Here is a 21206-nt window from a genome sequence, read left to right on the forward strand (position 1 = left end):
CTTAATCATCTACGCCATGTCTCATATATCTTCCCCACCAAGATTTTTCTTCCTCCTTGACATTTTCCTCTGCTTTTGCTACGTCTGTGAGCTTTCTTTTGGCATGTTTTGGTTTTTTGCACTGTTCTGGTATGCTCCCGGTCCATTTTCATATGGTTGCGAAATTGCCCAAATTTCCCAAATTTTTTTTTTTCTCCTCCAATTGCAATTCCTTTGATGGTATCTCCATTCCAGCGTGTTTCTAAGTCCTTCTTTTCTCTTTTGGCCTTCAGCGGGGATCATTTTTGGCAAGCTTTGCTGCATGTGCCTGCACTTAATAGCGTATGGGAAGGATTTCTTAATTTTTTTTAAATTTATTTTCAGCAACCATGCCATGTCTCTTATATCTTCTCCTCCGAGTTCTGTCATCCTCCTTGACTTTTTCCCTTGCTTTTGCAACATCTGTGAGCTTTGTTTTGGCATGTTTTGGTCCTTTGCAATGCAGCTGATTGCCTCACGGGTCATTTCTTGCAGACACTAAAACACCCCATTTTCAGGTTTTTTTGGGGTGTTTTTCAGGTTTTTTTCATTTGTTCCTATCTCCTTTCCAGAGTGTTTGTAAGCCTTTCTTTTCAGGTTCGCAAGATTCCGTTTCCCTTCCCGAAAGGAAATTTCATTTCCTTTCGGGAAGGGAAACGGAATCTTGCGATTTTAATGGGGACTACTAGAGGAATCATTGGTGCATGTCCCTGCTCTGGATGACATGCCATGCCTTTTGATGGTTATGACTTTGGGAAAGTTTTTTTTCTTTTTTTTTATTATTTTTCTTAAGCATCCACGCCATGTCTCTTATATCTTCCCCACCAAGATTTTTCTTCCTCCTTGACATTTTCCTCTGCTTTTGCTACGTCTGTGAGCTTTCTTTTGGCATGTTTTGGTTTTTTGCACTGTTCTGGTATGCTCCCGGTCCATTTTCATATGGTTGCGAAATTGCCCAAATTTCCCAAATTATTTTTTTTCTCCTCCAATTGCAATTCCTTTGATGGTATCTCCATTCCAGCGTGTTTCTAAGTCCTTCTTTTCTCTTTTGGCCTTCAGCGGGGATCATTTTTGGCAAGCTTTGCTGCATGTGCCTGCACTTAATAGCGTATGGGAAGGATTTCTTAATTTTTTTTAAATTTATTTTCAGCAACCATGCCATGTCTCTTATATCTTCTCCTCCGAGTTCTGTCATCCTCCTTGACTTTTTCCCTTGCTTTTGCAACATCTGTGAGCTTTGTTTTGGCATGTTTTGGTCCTTTGCAATGCAGCTGATTGCCTCACGGGTCATTTCTTGCAGACACTAAAACACCCCATTTTCAGGTTTTTTTGGGGTGTTTTTCAGGTTTTTTTCATTTGTTCCTATCTCCTTTCCAGAGTGTTTGTAAGCCTTTCTTTTCAGGTTCGCAAGATTCCGTTTCCCTTCCCGAAAGGAAATTTCATTTCCTTTCGGGAAGGGAAACGGAATCTTGCGATTTTAATGGGGACTACTAGAGGAATCATTGGTGCATGTCCCTGCTCTGGATGACATGCCATGCCTTTTGATGGTTATGACTTTGGGAAAGTTTTTTTTCTTTTTTTTTATTATTTTTCTTAAGCATCCACGCCATGTCTCTTATATCTTCCCCACCAAGATTTTTCTTCCTCCTTGACATTTTCCTCTGCTTTTGCTACGTCTGTGAGCTTTCTTTTGGCATGTTTTGGTTTTTTGCACTGTTCTGATATGCTCCCGGTCCATTTTCATATGGTTGCGAAATTGCCCAAATTTCCCAAATTATTTTTTTTCTCCTCCAATTGCAATTCCTTTGATGGTATCTCCATTCCAGCGTGTTTCTAAGTCCTTCTTTTCTCTTTTGGCCTTCAGCGGGGATCATTTTTGGCAAGCTTTGCTGCATGTGCCTGCACTTAATAGCGTATGGGAAGGATTTCTTAATTTTTTTTAAATTTATTTTCAGCAACCATGCCATGTCTCTTATATCTTCTCCTCCGAGTTCTGTCATCCTCCTTGACTTTTTCCCTTGCTTTTGCAACATCTGTGAGCTTTGTTTTGGCATGTTTTGGTCCTTTGCAATGCAGCTGATTGCCTCACGGGTCATTTCTTGCAGACACTAAAACACCCCATTTTCAGGTTTTTTTGGGGTGTTTTTCAGGTTTTTTTCATTTGTTCCTATCTCCTTTCCAGAGTGTTTGTAAGCCTTTCTTTTCAGGTTCGCAAGATTCCGTTTCCCTTCCCGAAAGGAAATTTCATTTCCTTTCGGGAAGGGAAACGGAATCTTGCGATTTTAATGGGGACTACTAGAGGAATCATTGGTGCATGTCCCTGCTCTGGATGACATGCCATGCCTTTTGATGGTTATGACTTTGGGAAAGTTTTTTTTCTTTTTTTTTATTATTTTTCTTAAGCATCCACGCCATGTCTCTTATATCTTCCCCACCAAGATTTTTCTTCCTCCTTGACATTTTCCTCTGCTTTTGCTACGTCTGTGAGCTTTCTTTTGGCATGTTTTGGTTTTTTGCACTGTTCTGGTATGCTCCCGGTCCATTTTCATATGGTTGCGAAATTGCCCAAATTTCCCAAATTATTTTTTTTCTCCTCCAATTGCAATTCCTTTGATGGTATCTCCATTCCAGCGTGTTTCTAAGTCCTTCTTTTCTCTTTTGGCCTTCAGTGGGGATCATTTTTGGCAAGCTTTGCTGCATGTGCCTGCACTTAATAGCGTATGGGAAGGATTTCTTAATTTTTTTTAAATTTATTTTCAGCAACCATGCCATGTCTCTTATATCTTCTCCTCCGAGTTCTGTCATCCTCCTTGACTTTTTCCCTTGCTTTTGCAACATCTGTGAGCTTTGTTTTGGCATGTTTTGGTCCTTTGCAATGCAGCTGATTGCCTCACGGGTCATTTCTTGCAGACACTAAAACACCCCATTTTCAGGTTTTTTTGGGGTGTTTTTCAGGTTTTTTTCATTTGTTCCTATCTCCTTTCCAGAGTGTTTGTAAGCCTTTCTTTTCAGGTTCGCAAGATTCCGTTTCCCTTCCCGAAAGGAAATGAAATTTCCTTTCGGGAAGGGAAACGGAATCTTGCGATTTTAATGGGGACTACTAGAGGAATCATTGGTGCATGTCCCTGCTCTGGATGACATGCCATGCCTTTTGATGGTTATGACTTTGGGAAAGTTTTTTTTCTTTTTTTTTATTATTTTTCTTAAGCATCCACGCCATGTCTCTTATATCTTCCCCACCAAGATTTTTCTTCCTCCTTGACATTTTCCTCTGCTTTTGCTACGTCTGTGAGCTTTCTTTTGGCATGTTTTGGTTTTTTGCACTGTTCTGATATGCTCCCGGTCCATTTTCATATGGTTGCGAAATTGCCCAAATTTCCCAAATTATTTTTTTTCTCCTCCAATTGCAATTCCTTTGATGGTATCTCCATTCCAGCGTGTTTCTAAGTCCTTCTTTTCTCTTTTGGCCTTCAGCGGGGATCATTTTTGGCAAGCTTTGCTGCATGTGCCTGCACTTAATAGCGTATGGGAAGGATTTCTTAATTTTTTTTAAATTTATTTTCAGCAACCATGCCATGTCTCTTATATCTTCTCCTCCGAGTTCTGTCATCCTCCTTGACTTTTTCCCTTGCTTTTGCAACATCTGTGAGCTTTGTTTTGGCATGTTTTGGTCCTTTGCAATGCAGCTGATTGCCTCACGGGTCATTTCTTGCAGACACTAAAACACCCCATTTTCAGGTTTTTTTGGGGTGTTTTTCAGGTTTTTTTCATTTGTTCCTATCTCCTTTCCAGAGTGTTTGTAAGCCTTTCTTTTCAGGTTCGCAAGATTCCGTTTCCCTTCCCGAAAGGAAATTTCATTTCCTTTCGGGAAGGGAAACGGAATCTTGCGATTTTAATGGGGACTACTAGAGGAATCATTGGTGCATGTCCCTGCTCTGGATGACATGCCATGCCTTTTGATGGTTATGACTTTGGGAAAGTTTTTTTTCTTTTTTTTTATTATTTTTCTTAAGCATCTACGCCATGTCTCATATATCTTCCCCACCAAGATTTTTCTTCCTCCTTGACATTTTCCTCTGCTTTTGCTCCGTCTGTGAGCTTTCTTTTGGCATGTTTTGGTTTTTGGCACTGTTCTGATATGCTCCCGGTCCATTTTCATATGGTCACTAAATTGCCCAAATTTCCCCAATTTTTTTTTTTTCTCCTCCAATTGCAATTCCTTTGATAGTATCTCCATTCCAGCGTGTTTCTAAGTCCTTCTTTTCTCTTTTGGCCTTCAGCGGGGATCATTTTTGGCAAGCTTTGCTGCATGTGCCTGCACTTAATAGCGTATGGGAAGGATTTCTTAATTTTTTTTAAATTTATTTTCAGCAACCATGCCGTGTCTCTTATATCTTCTCCTCCGAGTTCTGTCATCCTCCTTGACTTTTTCCCTTGCTTTTGCAACATCTGTGAGCTTTGTTTTGGCATGTTTTGGTCCTTTGCAATGCAGCTGATTGCCTCACGGGTCATTTCTTGCAGACACTAAAACACCCCATTTTCAGGTTTTTTTGGGGTGTTTTTCAGGTTTTTTTCATTTGTTCCTATCTCCTTTCCAGAGTGTTTGTAAGCCTTTCTTTTCAGGTTCGCAAGATTCCGTTTCCCTTCCCGAAAGGAAATTTCATTTCCTTTCGGGAAGGGAAACGGAATCTTGCGATTTTAATGGGGACTACTAGAGGAATCATTGGTGCATGTCCCTGCTCTGGATGACATGCCATGCCTTTTGATGGTGATGACTTTGGGAAAGTTTTTTTTCTTTTTTTTTATTATTTTTCTTAAGCATCCACGCCATGTCTCTTATATCTTCCCCACCAAGATTTTTCTTCCTCCTTGACATTTTCCTCTGCTTTTGCTACGTCTGTGAGCTTTCTTTTGGCATGTTTTGGTTTTTTGCACTGTTCTGGTATGCTCCCGGTCCATTTTCATATGGTTGCGAAATTGCCCAAATTTCCCAAATTATTTTTTTTCTCCTCCAATTGCAATTCCTTTGATGGTATCTCCATTCCAGCGTGTTTCTAAGTCCTTCTTTTCTCTTTTGGCCTTCAGCGGGGATCATTTTTGGCAAGCTTTGCTGCATGTGCCTGCACTTAATAGCGTATGGGAAGGATTTCTTAATTTTTTTTAAATTTATTTTCAGCAACCATGCCATGTCTCTTATATCTTCTCCTCCGAGTTCTGTCATCCTCCTTGACTTTTTCCCTTGCTTTTGCAACATCTGTGAGCTTTGTTTTGGCATGTTTTGGTCCTTTGCAATGCAGCTGATTGCCTCACGGGTCATTTCTTGCAGACACTAAAACACCCCATTTTCAGGTTTTTTTGGGGTGTTTTTCAGGTTTTTTTCATTTGTTCCTATCTCCTTTCCAGAGTGTTTGTAAGCCTTTCTTTTCAGGTTCGCAAGATTCCGTTTCCCTTCCCGAAAGGAAATGAAATTTCCTTTCGGGAAGGGAAACGGAATCTTGCGATTTTAATGGGGACTACTAGAGGAATCATTGGTGCATGTCCCTGCTCTGGATGACATGCCATGCCTTTTGATGGTTATGACTTTGGGAAAGTTTTTTTTCTTTTTTTTTATTATTTTTCTTAAGCATCCACGCCATGTCTCTTATATCTTCCCCACCAAGATTTTTCTTCCTCCTTGACATTTTCCTCTGCTTTTGCTACGTCTGTGAGCTTTCTTTTGGCATGTTTTGGTTTTTTGCACTGTTCTGATATGCTCCCGGTCCATTTTCATATGGTTGCGAAATTGCCCAAATTTCCCAAATTATTTTTTTTCTCCTCCAATTGCAATTCCTTTGATGGTATCTCCATTCCAGCGTGTTTCTAAGTCCTTCTTTTCTCTTTTGGCCTTCAGCGGGGATCATTTTTGGCAAGCTTTGCTGCATGTGCCTGCACTTAATAGCGTATGGGAAGGATTTCTTAATTTTTTTTAAATTTATTTTCAGCAACCATGCCATGTCTCTTATATCTTCTCCTCCGAGTTCTGTCATCCTCCTTGACTTTTTCCCTTGCTTTTGCAACATCTGTGAGCTTTGTTTTGGCATGTTTTGGTCCTTTGCAATGCAGCTGATTGCCTCACGGGTCATTTCTTGCAGACACTAAAACACCCCATTTTCAGGTTTTTTTGGGGTGTTTTTCAGGTTTTTTTCATTTGTTCCTATCTCCTTTCCAGAGTGTTTGTAAGCCTTTCTTTTCAGGTTCGCAAGATTCCGTTTCCCTTCCCGAAAGGAAATTTCATTTCCTTTCGGGAAGGGAAACGGAATCTTGCGATTTTAATGGGGACTACTAGAGGAATCATTGGTGCATGTCCCTGCTCTGGATGACATGCCATGCCTTTTGATGGTTATGACTTTGGGAAAGTTTTTTTTCTTTTTTTTTATTATTTTTCTTAAGCATCCACGCCATGTCTCTTATATCTTCCCCACCAAGATTTTTCTTCCTCCTTGACATTTTCCTCTGCTTTTGCTACGTCTGTGAGCTTTCTTTTGGCATGTTTTGGTTTTTTGCACTGTTCTGGTATGCTCCCGGTCCATTTTCATATGGTTGCGAAATTGCCCAAATTTCCCAAATTATTTTTTTTCTCCTCCAATTGCAATTCCTTTGATGGTATCTCCATTCCAGCGTGTTTCTAAGTCCTTCTTTTCTCTTTTGGCCTTCAGTGGGGATCATTTTTGGCAAGCTTTGCTGCATGTGCCTGCACTTAATAGCGTATGGGAAGGATTTCTTAATTTTTTTTAAATTTATTTTCAGCAACCATGCCATGTCTCTTATATCTTCTCCTCCGAGTTCTGTCATCCTCCTTGACTTTTTCCCTTGCTTTTGCAACATCTGTGAGCTTTGTTTTGGCATGTTTTGGTCCTTTGCAATGCAGCTGATTGCCTCACGGGTCATTTCTTGCAGACACTAAAACACCCCATTTTCAGGTTTTTTTGGGGTGTTTTTCAGGTTTTTTTCATTTGTTCCTATCTCCTTTCCAGAGTGTTTGTAAGCCTTTCTTTTCAGGTTCGCAAGATTCCGTTTCCCTTCCCGAAAGGAAATGAAATTTCCTTTCGGGAAGGGAAACGGAATCTTGCGATTTTAATGGGGACTACTAGAGGAATCATTGGTGCATGTCCCTGCTCTGGATGACATGCCATGCCTTTTGATGGTTATGACTTTGGGAAAGTTTTTTTTCTTTTTTTTTATTATTTTTCTTAAGCATCCACGCCATGTCTCTTATATCTTCCCCACCAAGATTTTTCTTCCTCCTTGACATTTTCCTCTGCTTTTGCTACGTCTGTGAGCTTTCTTTTGGCATGTTTTGGTTTTTTGCACTGTTCTGATATGCTCCCGGTCCATTTTCATATGGTTGCGAAATTGCCCAAATTTCCCAAATTATTTTTTTTCTCCTCCAATTGCAATTCCTTTGATGGTATCTCCATTCCAGCGTGTTTCTAAGTCCTTCTTTTCTCTTTTGGCCTTCAGCGGGGATCATTTTTGGCAAGCTTTGCTGCATGTGCCTGCACTTAATAGCGTATGGGAAGGATTTCTTAATTTTTTTTAAATTTATTTTCAGCAACCATGCCATGTCTCTTATATCTTCTCCTCCGAGTTCTGTCATCCTCCTTGACTTTTTCCCTTGCTTTTGCAACATCTGTGAGCTTTGTTTTGGCATGTTTTGGTCCTTTGCAATGCAGCTGATTGCCTCACGGGTCATTTCTTGCAGACACTAAAACACCCCATTTTCAGGTTTTTTTGGGGTGTTTTTCAGGTTTTTTTCATTTGTTCCTATCTCCTTTCCAGAGTGTTTGTAAGCCTTTCTTTTCAGGTTCGCAAGATTCCGTTTCCCTTCCCGAAAGGAAATTTCATTTCCTTTCGGGAAGGGAAACGGAATCTTGCGATTTTAATGGGGACTACTAGAGGAATCATTGGTGCATGTCCCTGCTCTGGATGACATGCCATGCCTTTTGATGGTTATGACTTTGGGAAAGTTTTTTTTCTTTTTTTTTATTATTTTTCTTAAGCATCTATGCCATGTCTCATATATCTTCCCCACCAAGATTTTTCTTCCTCCTTGACATTTTCCTCTGCATTTGCTCCGTCTGTGAGCTTTCTTTTGGCATGTTTTGGTTTTTGGCACTGTTCTGATATGCTCCCGGTCCATTTTCATATGGTCACTAAATTGCCCAAATTTCCCCAATTTTTTTTTTTTCTCCTCCAATTGCAATTCCTTTGATGGTATCTCCATTCCAGCGTGTTTCTAAGTCCTTCTTTTCTCTTTTGGCCTTCAGCGGGGATCATTTTTGGCAAGCTTTGCTGCATGTGCCTGCACTTAATAGCGTATGGGAAGGATTTCTTAATTTTTTTTAAATTTATTTTCAGCAACCATGCCGTGTCTCTTATATCTTCTCCTCCGAGTTCTGTCATCCTCCTTGACTTTTTCCCTTGCTTTTGCAACATCTGTGAGCTTTGTTTTGGCATGTTTTTGTCCTTTGCAATGCAGCTGATTGCCTCACGGGTCATTTCTTGCAGACACTAAAACACCCCATTTTCAGGTTTTTTTTGGGTGTTTTTCAGGTTTTTTTCATTTGTTCCTATCTCCTTTCCAGAGTGTTTGTAAGCCTTTCTTTTCAGGTTCGCAAGATTCCGTTTCCAATCCCGAAAGGAAATGAAATTCCCTTTCGGGAAGGGAAACGGAATCTTGTGATTTTAATGGGGACTACTAGAGGAATCATTGGTGCATGTCCCTGCTCTGGATGACATGCCATGCCTTTTGATGGTTATGACTTTGGGAAAGTTTTTTTTCTTTTTTTTTATTATTTTTCTTAATCATCTACGCCATGTCTCATATATCTTCCCCACCAAGATTTTTCTTCCTCCTTGACATTTTCCTCTGCTTTTGCTACGTCTGTGAGCTTTCTTTTGGCATGTTTTGGTTTTTTGCACTGTTCTGATATGCTCCCGGTCCATTTTCATATGGTTGCGAAATTGCCCAAATTTCCCAAATTTTTTTTTTTCTCCTCCAATTGCAATTCCTTTGATGGTATCTCCATTCCAGCGTGTTTCTAAGTCCTTCTTTTCTCTTTTGGCCTTCAGCGGGGATCATTTTTGGCAAGCTTTGCTGCATGTGCCTGCACTTAATAGCGTATGGGAAGGATTTCTTAATTTTTTTTAAATTTATTTTCAGCAACCATGCCATGTCTCTTATATCTTCTCCTCCGAGTTCTGTCATCCTCCTTGACTTTTTCCCTTGCTTTTGCAACATCTGTGAGCTTTGTTTTGGCATGTTTTGGTCCTTTGCAATGCAGCTGATTGCCTCACGGGTCATTTCTTGCAGACACTAAAACACCCCATTTTCAGGTTTTTTTGGGGTGTTTTTCAGGTTTTTTTCATTTGTTCCTATCTCCTTTCCAGAGTGTTTGTAAGCCTTTCTTTTCAGGTTCGCAAGATTCCGTTTCCCTTCCCGAAAGGAAATGAAATTTCCTTTCGGGAAGGGAAACGGAATCTTGCGATTTTAATGGGGACTACTAGAGGAATCATTGGTGCATGTCCCTGCTCTGGATGACATGCCATGCCTTTTGATGGTTATGACTTTGGGAAAGTTTTTTTTCTTTTTTTTTATTATTTTTCTTAAGCATCTACGCCATGTCTCATATATCTTCCCCACCAAGATTTTTCTTCCTCCTTGACATTTTCCTCTGCTTTTGCTCCGTCTGTGAGCTTTCTTTTGGCATGTTTTGGTTTTTTGCACTGTTCTCATATATACTCCCGATCCATTTTCATATGGTCGCGAAATTGCCCAAATTTCCCAAATTTTTTTTTTTCTCCTCCACTTCAAATTCCTTTGATGGTATCTCCATTCCAGCGTGTTTCTAAGTCCTTCTTTTCTCTTCTGGCCTTCAGCGGGGATCATTTTTGGCAAGCTTTGCTGCATGTGCCTGCACTTAATAGCGTATGGGAAGGATTTCTTAATTTTTTTTAAATTTATTTTCAGCAACCATGCCATGTCTCTTATATCTTCTCCTCCGAGTTCTGTCATCCTCCTTGACTTTTTCCCTTGCTTTTGCAACATCTGTGAGCTTTGTTTTGGCATGTTTTGGTCCTTTGCAATGCAGCTGATTGCCTCACGGGTCATTTCTTGCAGACACTAAAACACCCCATTTTCAGGTTTTTTTGGGGTGTTTTTCAGGTTTTTTTCATTTGTTCCTATCTCCTTTCCAGAGTGTTTGTAAGCCTTTCTTTTCAGGTTCGCAAGATTCCGTTTCCCTTCCCGAAAGGAAATTTCATTTCCTTTCGGGAAGGGAAACGGAATCTTGCGATTTTAATGGGGACTACTAGAGGAATCATTGGTGCATGTCCCTGCTCTGGATGACATGCCATGCCTTTTGATGGTGATGACTTTGGGAAAGTTTTTTTTCTTTTTTTTTATTATTTTTCTTAAGCATCCACGCCATGTCTCTTATATCTTCCCCACCAAGATTTTTCTTCCTCCTTGACATTTTCCTCTGCTTTTGCTACGTCTGTGAGCTTTCTTTTGGCATGTTTTGGTTTTTGGCACTGTTCTGGTATGCTCCCGGTCCATTTTCATATGGTTGCGAAATTGCCCAAATTTCCCAAATTATTTTTTTTCTCCTCCAATTGCAATTCCTTTGATGGTATCTCCATTCCAGCGTGTTTCTAAGTCCTTCTTTTCTCTTTTGGCCTTCAGCGGGGATCATTTTTGGCAAGCTTTGCTGCATGTGCCTGCACTTAATAGCGTATGGGAAGGATTTCTTAATTTTTTTTAAATTTATTTTCAGCAACCATGCCATGTCTCTTATATCTTCTCCTCCGAGTTCATTCATCCTCCTTGACTTTTTCCCTTGCTTTTGCAACATCTGTGAGCTTTGTTTTGGCATGTTTTGGTCCTTTGCAATGCAGCTGATTGCCTCACGGGTCATTTCTTGCAGACACTAAAACACCCCATTTTCAGGTTTTTTTGGGGTGTTTTTCAGGTTTTTTTCATTTGTTCCTATCTCCTTTCCAGAGTGTTTGTAAGCCTTTCTTTTCAGGTTCGCAAGATTCCGTTTCCCTTCCCGAAAGGAAATTTCATTTCCTTTCGGGAAGGGAAACGGAATCTTGCGATTTTAATGGGGACTACTAGAGGAATCATTGGTGCATGTCCCTGCTCTGGATGACATGCCATGCCTTTTGATGGTGATGACTTTGGGAAAGTTTTTTTTCTTTTTTTTTATTATTTTTCTTAAGCATCCACGCCATGTCTCTTATATCTTCCCCACCAAGATTTTTCTTCCTCCTTGACATTTTCCTCTGCTTTTGCTACGTCTGTGAGCTTTCTTTTGGCATGTTTTGGTTTTTGGCACTGTTCTGAAATAATCCCGATCCATTTTCATATGGTCGCGAAATTGCCCAAATTTCCCCAATTTTTTTTTTTTCTCCTCCAATTGCAATTCCTTTGATAGTATCTCCATTCCAGCGTGTTTCTAAGTCCTTCTTTTCTCTTTTGGCCTTCAGCGGGGATCATTTTTGGCAAGCTTTGCTGCATGTGCCTGCACTTAATAGCGTATGGGAAGGATTTCTTAATTTTTTTTAAATTTATTTTCAGCAACCATGCCGTGTCTCTTATATCTTCTCCTCCGAGTTCTGTCATCCTCCTTGACTTTTTCCCTTGCTTTTGCAACATCTGTGAGCTTTGTTTTGGCATGTTTTGGTCCTTTGCAATGCAGCTGATTGCCTCACGGGTCATTTCTTGCAGACACTAAAACACCCCATTTTCAGGTTTTTTTGGGGTGTTTTTCAGGTTTTTTTCATTTGTTCCTATCTCCTTTCCAGAGTGTTTGTAAGCCTTTCTTTTCAGGTTCGCAAGATTCCGTTTCCAATCCCGAAAGGAAATGAAATTTCCTTTCGGGAAGGGAAACGGAATCTTGCGATTTTAATGGGGACTACTAGAGGAATCATTGGTGCATGTCCCTGCTCTGGATGACATGCCATGCCTTTTGATGGTTATGACTTTGGGAAAGTTTTTTTTCTTTTTTTTTATTATTTTTCTTAATCATCTACGCCATGTCTCATATATATTCCCCACCAAGATTTTTCTTCCTCCTTGACATTTTCCTCTGCTTTTGCTACGTCTGTGAGCTTTCTTTTGGCATGTTTTGGTTTTTTGCACTGTTCTCATATATACTCCCGATCCATTTTCATATGGTCGCGAAATTGCCCAAATTTCCCAAATTTTTTTTTTTCTCCTCCACTTCAAATTCCTTTGATGGTATCTCCATTCCAGCGTGTTTCTAAGTCCTTCTTTTCTCTTCTGGCCTTCAGCGGGGATCATTTTTGGCAAGCTTTGCTGCATGTGCCTGCACTTAATAGCGTATGGGAAGGATTTCTTAATTTTTTTTAAATTTATTTTCAGCAACCATGCCATGTCTCTTATATCTTCTCCTCCGAGTTCTGTCATCCTCCTTGACTTTTTCCCTTGCTTTTGCAACATCTGTGAGCTTTGTTTTGGCATGTTTTGGTCCTTTGCAATGCAGCTGATTGCCTCACGGGTCATTTCTTGCAGACACTAAAACACCCCATTTTCAGGTTTTTTTGGGGTGTTTTTCAGGTTTTTTTCATTTGTTCCTATCTCCTTTCCAGAGTGTTTGTAAGCCTTTCTTTTCAGGTTCGCAAGATTCCGTTTCCCTTCCCGAAAGGAAATTTCATTTCCTTTCGGGAAGGGAAACGGAATCTTGCGATTTTAATGGGGACTACTAGAGGAATCATTGGTGCATGTCCCTGCTCTGGATGACATGCCATGCCTTTTGATGGTTATGACTTTGGGAAAGTTTTTTTACTTTTTTTTTATTATTTTTCTTAAGCATCCACGCCATGTCTCTTATATCTTCCCCACCAAGATTTTTCTTCCTCCTTGACATTTTCCTCTGCTTTTGCTACGTCTGTGAGCTTTCTTTTGGCATGTTTTGGTTTTTTGCACTGTTCTCCTATATACTCCCGATCCATTTTCATATGGTCGCGAAATTGCCCAAATTTCCCAAATTTTTTTTTTTTCTCCTCCAATTGCAATTCCTTTGATGGTATCTCCATTCCAGCGTGTTTCTAAGTCCTTCTTTTCTCTTTTGGCCTTCAGCGGGGATCATTTTTGGCAAGCTTTGCTGCATGTGCCTGCACTACATATCGTATGGGAAAGATTTCTTAATTTTTTTTTTTCTAATTTTTTATATATCCATGGCATGTCTCTTATATCTTCTCTTCAAAGTTATTTTGTCCTTCTTGACATTTTCCTCTGCATTTGCTACGTGTCTGAGTTTAGTTTTGGCACGTTTTGGTTTTTTGCACTGTTCTGATATAATCCCGGTCCATTTTCATATGGTCGCTAAATTGCCCAAATTTCCCAAATTTTTTTTTTTTCTCCTCCACTTCAAATTCCTTTGATGGTATCTCCATTCCAGCGTGTTTCTAAGTCCTTCTTTTCTCTTTTGGCCTTCAGCGGGGATCATTTTTGGCAAGCTTTGCTGCATGTGCCTGCACTTAATAGCGTATGGGAAGGATTTCTTAATTTTTTTTAAATTTATTTTCAGCAACCATGCCATGTCTCTTATATCTTCTCCTCCGAGTTCTGTCATCCTCCTTGACTTTTTCCCTTGCTTTTGCAACATCTGTGAGCTTTGTTTTGGCATGTTTTGGTCCTTTGCAATGCAGCTGATTGCCTCACGGGTCATTTCTTGCAGACACTAAAACACCCCATTTTCAGGTTTTTTTGGGGTGTTTTTCAGGTTTTTTTCATTTGTTCCTATCTCCTTTCCAGAGTGTTTGTAAGCCTTTCTTTTCAGGTTCGCAAGATTCCGTTTCCCTTCCCGAAAGGAAATTTCATTTCCTTTCGGGAAGGGAAACGGAATCTTGCGATTTTAATGGGGACTACTAGAGGAATCATTGGTGCATGTCCCTGCTCTGGATGACATGCCATGCCTTTTGATGGTGATGACTTTGGGAAAGTTTTTTTTCTTTTTTTTTATTATTTTTCTTAAGCATCCACGCCATGTCTCTTATATCTTCCCCACCAAGATTTTTCTTCCTCCTTGACATTTTCCTCTGCTTTTGCTACGTCTGTGAGCTTTCTTTTGGCATGTTTTGGTTTTTTGCACTGTTCTGATATGCTCCCGGTCCATTTTCATATGGTTGCGAAATTGCCCAAATTTCCCAAATTTTTTTTTTTCTCCTCCAATTGCAATTCCTTTGATGGTATCTCCATTCCAGCGTGTTTCTAAGTCCTTCTTTTCTCTTTTGGCCTTCAGCGGGGATCATTTTTGGCAAGCTTTGCTGCATGTGACTGCACTTAATAGCGTATGGGAAAGATGCCTTTCTTTTTTTTTTTTTTATTTTTTTATGTATCCATGGCATGTGTCATATATCTTCCCCACCAAGATTTTTCTTCCTCCTTGACATTTTCCTCTGCTTTTGCTACGTCTGTGAGCTTTCTTTTGGCATGTTTTGGTTTTTTGCACTGTTCTCCTATATACTCCCGATCCATTTTCATATGGTCGCGAAATTGCCCAAATTTCCCAAATTTTTTTTTTTTCTCCTCCAATTGCAATTCCTTTGATGGTATCTCCATTCCAGCGTGTTTCTAAGTCCTTCTTTTCTCTTTTGGCCTTCAGCGGGGATCATTTTTGGCAAGCTTTGCTGCATGTGCCTGCACTACATATCGTATGGGAAAGATTTCTTAATTTTTTTTTTTCTAATTTTTTATATATCCATGGCATGTCTCTTATATCTTCTCTTCAAAGTTATTTTGTCCTTCTTGACATTTTCCTCTGCATTTGCTACGTGTCTGAGTTTAGTTTTGGCACGTTTTGGTTTTTTGCACTGTTCTGATATAATCCCGGTCCATTTTCATATGGTCGCGAAATTGCCCAAATTTCCCAAATTTTTTTTTTTTCTCCTCCAATTGCAATTCCTTTGATGGTATCTCCATTCCAGCGTGTTTCTAAGTCCTTCTTTTCTCTTTTGGCCTTCAGCGGGGATCATTTTTGGCAAGCTTTGCTGCATGTGCCTGCACTTAATAGCGTATGGGAAGGATTTCTTAATTTTTTTTAAATTTATTTTCAGCAACCATGCCATGTCTCTTATATCTTCTCCTCCGAGTTCTGTCATCCTCCTTGACTTTTTCCCTTGCTTTTGCAACATCTGTGAGCTTTGTTTTGGCATGTTTTGGTCCTTTGCAATGCAGCTGATTGCCTCACGGGTCATTTCTTGCAGACACTAAAACACCCCATTTTCAGGTTTTTTTGGGGTGTTTTTCAGGTTTTTTTCATTTGTTCCTATCTCCTTTCCAGAGTGTTTGTAAGCCTTTCTTTTCAGGTTCGCAAGATTCCGTTTCCCTTCCCGAAAGGAAATGAAATTTCCTTTCGGGAAGGGAAACGGAATCTTGCGATTTTAATGGGGACTACTAGAGGAATCATTGGTGCATGTCCCTGCTCTGGATGACATGCCATGCCTTTTGATGGTTATGACTTTGGGAAAGTTTTTTTTCTTTTTTTTTATTATTTTTCTTAAGCATCCACGCCATGTCTCTTATATCTTCCCCACCAAGATTTTTCTTCCTCCTTGACATTTTCCTCTGCTTTTGCTACGTCTGTGAGCTTTCTTTTGGCATGTTTTGGTTTTTGGCACTGTTCTGAAATAATCCCGATCCATTTTCATATGGTCGCGAAATTGCCCAAATTTCCCAAATTTTTTTTTTTTTCTCCTCCAATTGCAATTCCTTTGATGGTATCTCCATTCCAGCGTGTTTCTAAGTCCTTCTTTTCTCTTTTGGCCTTCAGCGGGGATCATTTTTGGCAAGCTTTGCTGCATGTGACTGCACTTAATAGCGTATGGGAAAGATGCCTTTCTTTTTTTTTTTTTATTTTTTTATGTATCCATGGCATGTGTCATATATCTTCCCCACCAAGATTTTTCTTCCTCCTTGACATTTTCCTCTGCATTTGCTCCGTCTGTGAGCTTTCTTTTGGCATGTTTTGGTTTTTTGCACTGTTCTGAAATAATTCCGGTCCATTTTCATATGGTCGCTAAATTGCCCAAATTTCCCAAATTTTTTTTTTTTCTCCTCCACTTCAAATTCCTTTGATGGTATCTCCATTCCAGCGTGTTTCTAAGTCCTTCTTTTCTCTTTTGGCCTTCAGCGGGGATCATTTTTGGCAAGCTTTGCTGCATGTGCCTGCACTTAATAGCGTATGGGAAGGATTTCTTAATTTTTTTTAAATTTATTTTCAGCAACCATGCCATGTCTCTTATATCTTCTCCTCCGAGTTCTGTCATCCTCCTTGACTTTTTCCCTTGCTTTTGCAACATCTGTGAGCTTTGTTTTGGCATGTTTTGGTCCTTTGCAATGCAGCTGATTGCCTCACGGGTCATTTCTTGCAGACACTAAAACACCCCATTTTCAGGTTTTTTTGGGGTGTTTTTCAGGTTTTTTTCATTTGTTCCTATCTCCTTTCCAGAGTGTTTGTAAGCCTTTCTTTTCAGGTTCGCAAGATTCCGTTTCCCTTCCCGAAAGGAAATTTCATTTCCTTTCGGGAAGGGAAACGGAATCTTGCGATTTTAATGGGGACTACTAGAGGAATCATTGGTGCATGTCCCTGCTCTGGATGACATGCCATGCCTTTTGATGGTGATGACTTTGGGAAAGTTTTTTTTCTTTTTTTTTATTATTTTTCTTAAGCATCCACGCCATGTCTCTTATATCTTCCCCACCAAGATTTTTCTTCCTCCTTGACATTTTCCTCTGCTTTTGCTACGTCTGTGAGCTTTCTTTTGGCATGTTTTGGTTTTTTGCACTGTTCTGATATGCTCCCGGTCCATTTTCATATGGTTGCGAAATTGCCCAAATTTCCCAAATTTTTTTTTTTCTCCTCCAATTGCAATTCCTTTGATGGTATCTCCATTCCAGCGTGTTTCTAAGTCCTTCTTTTCTCTTTTGGCCTTCAGCGGGGATCATTTTTGGCAAGCTTTGCTGCATGTGACTGCACTTAATAGCGTATGGGAAAGATGCCTTTCTTTTTTTTTTTTTTATTTTTTTATGTATCCATGGCATGTGTCATATATCTTCCCCACCAAGATTTTTCTTCCTCCTTGACATTTTCCTCTGCTTTTGCTACGTCTGTGAGCTTTCTTTTGGCATGTTTTGGTTTTTTGCACTGTTGTCCTATATACTCCCGATCCATTTTCATATGGTCGCGAAATTGCCCAAATTTCCCAAATTTTTTTTTTTTCTCCTCCAATTGCAATTCCTTTGATGGTATCTCCATTCCAGCGTGTTTCTAAGTCCTTCTTTTCTCTTTTGGCCTTCAGCGGGGATCATTTTTGGCAAGCTTTGCTGCATGTGCCTGCACTACATATCGTATGGGAAAGATTTCTTAATTTTTTTTTTTCTAATTTTTTATATATCCATGGCATGTCTCTTAAATCTTCTCTTCAAAGTTATTTTGTCCTTCTCTACATTTTCCTCTGCATTTGCTACGTGTCTGAGTTTAGTTTTGGCATGTTTTGGTTTTTTGCACTGTTCTGATATAATCCCGGTGCATTTTCATATGGTCACTAAATTGCCCAAATTTCCCAAATTTTTTTTTTTTCTCCTCCAATTGCAATTCCTTTGATGGTATCTCCATTCCAGCGTGTTTCTAAGTCCTTCTTTTCTCTTTTGGCCTTCAGCGGGGATCATTTTTGGCAAGCTTTGCTGCATGTGCCTGCACTTAATAGCGTATGGGAAGGATTTCTTAATTTTTTTTAAATTTATTTTCAGCAACCATGCCATGTCTCTTATATCTTCTCCTCCGAGTTCTGTCATCCTCCTTGACTTTTTCCCTTGCTTTTGCAACATCTGTGAGCTTTGTTTTGGCATGTTTTGGTCCTTTGCAATGCAGCTGATTGCCTCACGGGTCATTTCTTGCAGACACTAAAACACCCCATTTTCAGGTTTTTTTGGGGTGTTTTTCAGGTTTTTTTCATTTGTTCCTATCTCCTTTCCAGAGTGTTTGTAAGCCTTTCTTTTCAGGTTCGCAAGATTCCGTTTCCCTTCCCGAAAGGAAATGAAATTTCCTTTCGGGAAGGGAAACGGAATCTTGCGATTTTAATGGGGACTACTAGAGGAATCATTGGTGCATGTCCCTGCTCTGGATGACATGCCATGCCTTTTGATGGTTATGACTTTGGGAAAGTTTTTTTTCTTTTTTTTTATTATTTTTCTTAATCATCTACGCCATGTCTCATATATCTTCCCCACCAAGATTTTTCTTCCTCCTTGACATTTTCCTCTGCTTTTGCTACGTCTGTGAGCTTTCTTTTGGCATGTTTTGGTTTTTTGCACTGTTCTGATATAATCCCGGTCCATTTTCATATGGTCGTGAAATTGCCCAAATTTCCCAAATTTTTTTTTTTTCTCCTCCACTTCAAATTCCTTTGATGGTATCTCCATTCCAGCGTGTTTCTAAGTCCTTCTTTTCTCTTTTGGCCTTCAGCGGGGATCATTTTTGGCAAGCTTTGCTGCATGTGCCTGCACTTAATAGCGTATGGGAAGGATTTCTTAATTTTTTTTAAATTTATTTTCAGCAACCATGCCATGTCTCTTATATCTTCTCCTCCGAGTTCTGTCATCCTCCTTGACTTTTTTCCCTTGCTTTTGCAACATCTGTGAGCTTTGTTTTGGCATGTTTTGGTCCTTTGCAATGCAGCTGATTGCCTCACGGGTCATTTCTTGCAGACACTAAAACACCCCATTTTCAGGTTTTTTTGGGGTGTTTTTCAGGTTTTTTTCATTTGTTCCTATCTCCTTTCCAGAGTGTTTGTAAGCCTTTCTTTTCAGGTTCGCAAGATTCCGTTTCCCTTCCCGAAAGGAAATTTCATTTCCTTTCGGGAAGGGAAACGGAATCTTGCGATTTTAATGGGGACTACTAGAGGAATCATTGGTGCATGTCCCTGCTCTGGATGACATGCCATGCCTTTTGATGGTTATGACTTTGGGAAAGTTTTTTTTCTGTTTTTTTTATTATTTTTCTTAATCATCTACGCCATGTCTCATATATCTTCCCCACCAAGATTTTTCTTCCTCCTTGACATTTTCCTCTGCTTTTGCTACGTCTGTGAGCTTTCTTTTGGCATGTTTTGGTTTTTTGCACTGTTCTGATATGCTCCCGATCCATTTTCATATGGTCACTAAATTGCCCAAATTTCCCAAATTTTTTTTTTTTCTCCTCCAATTGCAATTCCTTTGATGGTATCTCCATTCCAGCGTGTTTCTAAGTCCTTCTTTTCTCTTTTGGCCTTCAGCGGGGATCATTTTTGGCAAGCTTTGCTGCATGTGACTGCACTTAATAGCGTATGGGAAAGATGCCTTTCTTTTTTTTTTTTTTATTTTTTTATGTATCCATGGCATGTCTCATATATCTTCCCCACCAAGATTTTTCTTCCTCCTTGACATTTTCCTCTGCTTTTGCTCCGTCTGTGATCTTTCTTTTGGCATGTTTTGGTTTTTTGCACTGTTCTGATATGCTCCCGGTCCATTTTCATATGGTCACTAAATTGCCCAAATTTCCCAAATTTTTTTTTTTCTCCTCCAATTGCAATTCCTTTGATGGTATCTCCATTCCAGCGTGTTTCTAAGTCCTTCTTTTCTCTTTTGGCCTTCAGCGGGGATCATTTTTGGCAAGCTTTGCTGCATGTGACTGCAGTTAATAGCGTATGGGAAAGATGCCTTTCTTTTTTTTTTTTTATTTTTTTATGTATCCATGGCATGTCTCATATATCTTCCCCACCAAGATTTTTCTTCCTCCTTGACATTTTCCTCTGCTTTTGCTACGTCTGTGAGCTTTCTTTTGGCATGTTTTGGTTTTTTGCACTGTTCTCATATATACTCCCGATCCATTTTCATATGGTCGCGAAATTGCCCAAATTTCCCAAATTTTTTTTTTTCTCCTCCAATTGCAATTCCTTTGATGGTATCTCCATTCCAGCGTGTTTCTAAGTCCTTCTTTTCTCTTTTGGCCTTCAGCGGGGATCATTTTTGGCAAGCTTTGCTGCATGTGCCTGCACTACATATCGTATGGGAAAGATTTCTTAATTTTTTTTTTTCTAATTTTTTATATATCCATGGCATGTCTCTTATATCTTCTCTTCAAAGTTATTTTGTCCTTCTTGACATTTTCCTCTGCATTTGCTACGTGTCTGAGTTTAGTTTTGGCATGTTTTGGTTTTTTGCACTGTTCTGATATAATCCCGGTGCATTTTCATATGGTCACTAAATTGCCCAAATTTCCCAAATTTTTTTTTTTCTCCTCCAATTGCAATTCCTTTGATGGTCTCTCCATTCCAGCGTGTTTCTAAGTCCTTCTTTTCTCTTTTGGCCTTCAGCGGGGATCATTTTTGGCAAGCTTTGCTGCATGTGCCTGCACTTAATAGCGTATGGGAAGGATTTCTTAATTTTTTTTAAATTTATTTTCAGCAACCATGCCATGTCTCTTATATCTTCTCCTCCGAGTTCTGTCATCCTCCTTGACTTTTTCCCTTGCTTTTGCAACATCTGTGAGCTTTGTTTTGGCATGTTTTGGTCCTTTGCAATGCAGCTGATTGCCTCACGGGTCATTTCTTGCAGACACTAAAACACCCCATTTTCAGGTTTTTTTGGGGTGTTTTTCAGGTTTTTTTCATTTGTTCCTATCTCCTTTCCAGAGTGTTTGTAAGCCTTTCTTTTCAGGTTCGCAAGATTCCGTTTCCCTTCCCGAAAGGAAATTTCATTTCCTTTCGGGAAGGGAAACGGAATCTTGTGATTTTAATGGGGACTACTAGAGGAATCATTGGTGCATGTCCCTGCTCTGGATGACATGCCATGCCTTTTGATGGTTATGACTTTGGGAAAGTTTTTTTTCTTTTTTTTTATTATTTTTCTTAAGCATCTACGCCATGTCTCATATATCTTCCCCACCAAGATTTTTCTTCCTCCTTGACATTTTCCTCTGCTTTTGCTACGTCTGTGAGCTTTCTTTTGGCATGTTTTGGTTTTTGGCACTGTTCTGAAATAATCCCGATCCATTTTCATATGGTCGCGAAATTGCCCAAATTTCCCAAATTTTCTTTTTTTCTCCTCCAATTGCAATTCCTTTGATGGTATCCCCATTCCA

The sequence above is a fragment of the Agelaius phoeniceus genome, chromosome 4, assembly GCF_051311805.1.
Source record: "Agelaius phoeniceus isolate bAgePho1 chromosome 4, bAgePho1.hap1, whole genome shotgun sequence".
NCBI classification, from domain to species: Eukaryota; Metazoa; Chordata; class Aves; order Passeriformes; family Icteridae; genus Agelaius; species Agelaius phoeniceus.